Source organism: Argentina anserina, chromosome 6, assembly GCF_933775445.1.
Source record: "Argentina anserina chromosome 6, drPotAnse1.1, whole genome shotgun sequence".
NCBI lineage: Eukaryota > Viridiplantae > Streptophyta > Magnoliopsida > Rosales > Rosaceae > Argentina > Argentina anserina.
The window spans coordinates 19,635,591-19,641,916 of NC_065877.1; positions in this window are offsets into that span (position 1 = coordinate 19,635,591).

Sequence of the window (6,326 nt, forward strand, 5' to 3'; positions counted from 1 at the left end):
TTTGTGTTGGGAAGGCCGTGAAAAGCTAAAGGAGAGAGAGAGAGAGAGAGAGAGCAATGCAAAGGTGCATGATGACACATATGATGAGGCCCGGAGAAGAAAAGCTAGTCTACATACCTTTCCCATTTGGAATGATTATCCCATAATTTGTTTGCCTTTTAGTTTTCCACCAATATATATAATTCACCACCGCATTAGTTTATTAATTATCAATATAGGATGCTAGGGTTCTTCAGTTTCTTTGTAATGTTGAAAGAACCCTACTCAACTATTTTATGGAAGACCTAGCTAGGTTATGTATGTTTTGTACAAAGATTAGATATGTTTTCAAAAGCAAGTATTCGCTAGATGTTTCTTTTACTGAGTTTTAACATTGATCGAATTTTGATCTGAATTATACATGAACTCAATATTGTATTAATTCTGTAGAATATTAATAGTACTTGGTATATATCCTGCATGAAAATTTTGATTGAAATAACCAAGATGTATATATCCAAGAGAATCGAAGGATCAGAAATTAAAATGTCATATTAATATCACATTGTAGTATATATCTGTTTGATTGTAAAAGTTGGATTGAATTGCTATCATATTAAATTGTTAATAATCAATATTTTGTCAGTTGCCATGCACTGACTTATAATTTTATAATTTTAACGTTAAACTCTTATATTGGCTATTAAGATGTGATTCTAAAAGTACAATATTGTTCATAGTCACTAATTTGATACACTAAGAAGCGTTAAGTTTAAGAGACAGCAAGACGTTAATGTTGTAAGAAATTTTGGTTGCTTCTTGTTGTTTCTTGTATTTTTCATCTAGACTCTATCAAACCACCTGCTTGTAGTCGACCGTGACATTCCAAATAGTGAAAGCTTTGTCTTGTTTTGATTGTACCGATCTGCTGTTTGTGGAAATGAAGTTTTCGTCTCATTGTAGATGTATGGTCGATTATAGTTAATTTTAGGATTAAATATTTGTGACACTCTATACTTTAGGTGTAAAAATAGTTTTGTCATTTTACTTTCAAATTTAATCTGTATATTCCTTAACTCTTATTTTTTAACAGTTTTTTTCATTCCGTTAGTTGACCGTCAAAAAAATCCGTTAAACCGTTAAAATATCTAGAATACCCCCAATTCAAATCAGATTTTTCTCTCTTTCTTTTCTTATGCCTTTTTTATTTTCTCTTTTGGTTTTTTTTTTGTTTGTCTTGTTTTTAAATTTAATTCATCATATGTGCTATCAAATATATATAATTGTAATCAACACAAATCATCAAATTAATTATAAACATCTGATAATCAATTAGATAATACCTTAAATGACATGTGAGTGCCAGTACTCAAATCCAATTAGAAATTTCCTTTATATTATGATGCTCTACAAACATATTTTCATTATTTTCTACAGTGCTAAGCAGTGTTCTAAATATCGGGATATATCGGTGATTCTTAGAAACCGATAGGATAAATGTCATATCGCCTTAATATATCGGTCAACTCAAAATATCGGGTCAACATGCGATATATCGGGATATATCGGTGGATTATTTTTCGTTTGACTTTTTTTTTTCGGTGGACTTTTTTTTTCGTGGATTTTTTTTTCCGAGACTTTTTTTTTGATGATTTTTTTTTCGTTGATTTTTTTTTCGGTGATTTTTTTTAAGGAGACGATGTCATTTTGAGGAATTTCAACGCAAATAGGTAGAAGGTGATTTATGAAGACGATTTTATCTCAGAAGATGAGGATGAAGATAATGGAGAAGATGAGTTTGACTTTGATTATTATGATGAGAGAGTTTATAATGCATGAATGCATAATCAATATCTCAATCTATCTTTTGTGCACCTATTTTTTTTCAATTAGTACTTATTAATTAATATTATTTGATATATTTTGAAGTATATGTTTATAAATATATTAAATTTAAATTAAAAATTAAAAAAAAACGATAAATCCGATATAATCCGATATATCTCGATATATCCCCGTTATATCCTTATTTTACAAAACCGATACGATGCTGATAACCGATATTTAGACCATTGGTGCTAAGACAAGAAAGACTTCTACTATCATAACCATATTTTGATGCAAAAATGGTTTCAAATTATTTATTTTCAACTTGATGTTAAGCAATTGTCATTAATTCTCCTCTTACTGCACAAGCAAATTAACAAAATTTCCAACAATTGCCTTAGATGCTCTGACTAAAGGAAGAAAAAAAGGTTAAAAAGTAATTTTTGGAACTAAACCTCTTGTCGTACGACAATGATTAGATTATAATTGGAAACATAGTGCAATGACTAGTAATAAAGTTTTCAAGCAAACCTACGTGAGGAGAGTCATTCCATTTTACTTGTTTTGCATCTGCTCCAAGTTCTCGCAAGCGTTCAACAAAATTACAGATAACTTGATAGGGAGCAAGATCGTCATTCTCTTGTTTACAATTAATTTGATAATTTGTGTTGATTATAATTATGTATATTTGATAGCACATATGATGAACTAAATTTAAAAACAAGAAAAACCAAAAGAGAAAATAAAAAAGGAATAAGAAAAGAAAGAAAAAAAATCTGATTTGAATTGGGAGTATTCTAGATATTTTAACGGCTTAATGGAATTTTTTTACGGTCAACTAACGGAATGGACAAACTGTTAAAAATAAGAGTTAAATGATATACATATTAAATTTGAAAGTAGAATGACAAAACTGTTTTTACACCTAAGATATAGGGTGTCACAAGTATTTAATCCTTAGTTATACTACTTATTAGAGACTGCTTAGCTTGTTTCATGCAGTTTAATATTAAACACATCATTCATGCACCCATACGTACGTTCTTTTCTTTGCAATACTGCCTTTTACCAAGTTTATGTTTGATTCAGTGCTTTTGTATTTCTGGTGGTATGATTTAAATTGAATCTATTAACCACTTGTAGTTGCAGTCTTAGAAAGAAAGCAGGAAAATTGATGCATCTGTGCGTGTTATATATTCGATATGTCAAAAAGAAAACCTAAAATGTCTGAATGAGGGTGACTTGCTAGAGATCCATGCCCATCCAATCACAGAATAACACGCACCTTCCTATCTTCTTTAATTCTATATTTCCATGACAAAAAGCAACAATCTTTTTCCATTTGCTCTTTCTACTCAAGGTGAATGGTTATGGCACTTGTTCCTTAAGAACATAGGCCGGTTTTTGGTATGCAAGAAAAAGCAGAACGTAATTGCAAACAAGTTGTACGTAACTAATGGCCGGGATGCTTATCATGATGATATTTCTGAATCAAAAGCTACGGATGGTCATCGAATCATCGATCGATCGATCATGGTTAGTACTACTTAGTAACCTAGGGTATGATCGAGATTACATGATTAGATGATTTAGATCCCATGCACGTGCATGGATCGAAGCACGTGCCTACCTGTCATTTGAGGAAGATGAATCCAAGAGAAACGACGAAACATAAAAGGGAATCATCGTCGTCCCGATGACATTCATCAGTAACCTAGGTCCTAGGGCATGCAATGCCTCGATCACCATTTACCAAGTGAATCTTGCCTATCATTATGTAATGACTGATTAACAAGATTGATATGTAGTTTCAATACTGTAACTTGGGAATTAATTTCCAACCATGAATAATCGATCAAAGAGGAAAGTTTGGTTAGCTGGTCAGTCTGCTTTTTTGGAATGGTAGATGTATAATGGACTTAATTTCAAGGATTTTCTGATGTCCTTTATAGGGTTTGATGGGATCCCTGGATTTTGTATGACCACCATTGTTGGATTTCGATCGGTTGAATTTGAATGGATATATCAACAAGCACACCTTTTTAGTAAATCAGTGTGTCCTTCTTTCGACATCATAAACAACCTAGGGTTTTCTTTTTTCGCCTGATGGAAATTCATAAATCAGAATGTGAATGGATAGCCTGACCACACAACATTACCGATCAATATCCAATTCTTCTGGTTTTATATATTTGTTGAGAGTAATGTAATATACCAGCCAGGTTACACTCAATCTAATTTAACTATTTAAGAGCATAAATTAGATATATATGTATACACACACCACGTATATAGAGAGCCCTTCCACTAAGTGACCTTTTTTTTGTTTAAAAAAGAGATAGCTCATTAACCAACTTTTTTATTATATTTCTATATCTCCACCGTTCAACTTTTAGGGTCTAATGTATATATCATCTCTTAAAATTTCAGTCAAAATGGTGATCGTTAAAGTATCAAACTTGATAAAAGAAATGAATGCATTTGAACTGTTCATGTTTTTAAGTTTAAATCCTAGTTTTGAATACTTTAAAGTCCTCTAATTTTTCTGAAATTTTATAGAGTGGATCTTTTTTTGTTGTTTAAAAATAGATAGGTAACTTGACTAACTTCTCGATTATATTTTCACATCTCCACCGTTCAATTTTTAAGGTCTAATTGTTTACCTTATATTAAGTTGGTTAATGAGCTAACTCTGTTTTTCTATTATACACATGAACGGTTCAAATTCGGCAGATTTAATCAGTTCATTGATTTAACTTACTTAGATACATTAACGATTACCAAATTTGCTGAAAATTTACAGAGGTGATCTATAAGTTATTGCCTAAGGACTTGACAGTGGAGATGTGAAACTCGATCAGAAAGTTGGCAAAAAATGAAAATATGTACATTAACCTAAGGTACAGACATCCGCACCTGAAAACCCTCGTATATATATACATATATATATATATATATATATATATATATTCAGCCGCTGGTACTGTATTATTCTCCCACCGTACTTTTTGCGACAATATCACGAGCATCTTCTTGGCAATAAATCGGAGATTAGTGTATGCATAGAGATATCACATGTTCTGAAAATAAGATAATCGGGGAAATGTAGAACGAGTAGCGTACTTGCATTTATATGTATGGAGAGCTAGCTAGCTGTTAAAATTGTGTTTAATTATCGTTTGGTCAATACAATTTGTTGATGAGAAAACTAGATGAGCTAGCTAAGAGAAAGCGAGCTGAGGAACTAGGCAAGGCAGTGAATTTTTGGAAATGTGAGCAGCAGAGCATGAGTCAGTGTCGTCTAATTGTGAGCTGACTTTTCCTGCTCACCCTTAATCATAATCTAATCATGTTTTTGCTTTCTAACTTGTTTAGCATTTATTGACCAAAACAAAACTTGTTTAGCATTTCATCTTTGGATTTTTCCTGTTGAACTCTCTTGCCCTTCAGAATATTCTCTCCTCCTCCAACACTACCCCAAATGCTTCAACTTTCAAGACCCACTCTCCCTATGAGATTCCTATTTCTGTAAACTACTATTAATCCAGCACCCTCTTTCTCCTTCTTTCTGCCTACTTAATTTGAATATAACCTAAAGAACCAAAAGTTGAATCATTCATACTGATGCTATGGAGATAACAGATAGACATTTATTCTCTCTTGGTATATGAGTTAGAATATAACACATAAATATAAAGACCTGTTATCTATGTGTTGTATTGTAGCATCTAGTATATATATATGTGAGTTAGGAAAAGAAACCATACATCGATGCATGTAGCTCAGCTAATTATAGGTATTTGAATAGAAGGGTTTAGGAAAAAGCAAAATATTGTCACCAAGGGTATGTTTGTTTCAAAGGTTTGTCCTTTACTTTTATAACTAATGAGAAGACTGCTGATGACCAACTATATAACAAATTAACCTGCCTTCAAGGTAGACTCTAATATCAAGACCTGCAGGACATGTCCCTAACATCAAATGTAATTCATGTGAGATCACAGTAGAAGTGATTAGAATTTCTTTGTTTTTGTGCTCAGCATTCCTAATTTGTTCTTTCATAGAATGCATATATATTTGGGATCACATTTGCTAATTTCAGGTATATACATCAGTGTATTACTGTATATACATAACTGATTATTGCAGGCTTCGAAACCCTAGCTAGCATATGTTAATTGAATTTCTATGGGGGGGAGGGTGGATGCTTTCAGCTTTTGAATAAAAATTGGAAAGGAGAGCAGAATTGGATCTGTAGGAATCCATAATGCAGAAACCAAATGCTTTTGGTTTATTGAAAGTTGAAGAATATATAGCTTTTAAGTACTTGCAAGGTATTTTACTTGCATTTTCGCATCCTTTTTTCTTTACTGCTTTATCCGGATCTGCCATACACGTACGTAGCAGAATCTTATGAGACTAAGCCACACACTGCATTTGGCACAATCTTCTTTATTAGTTTAAAGTAGTGGCATGAATATCCTTCTGGATTTTCAGTAACACTACTTTATATTATAAAT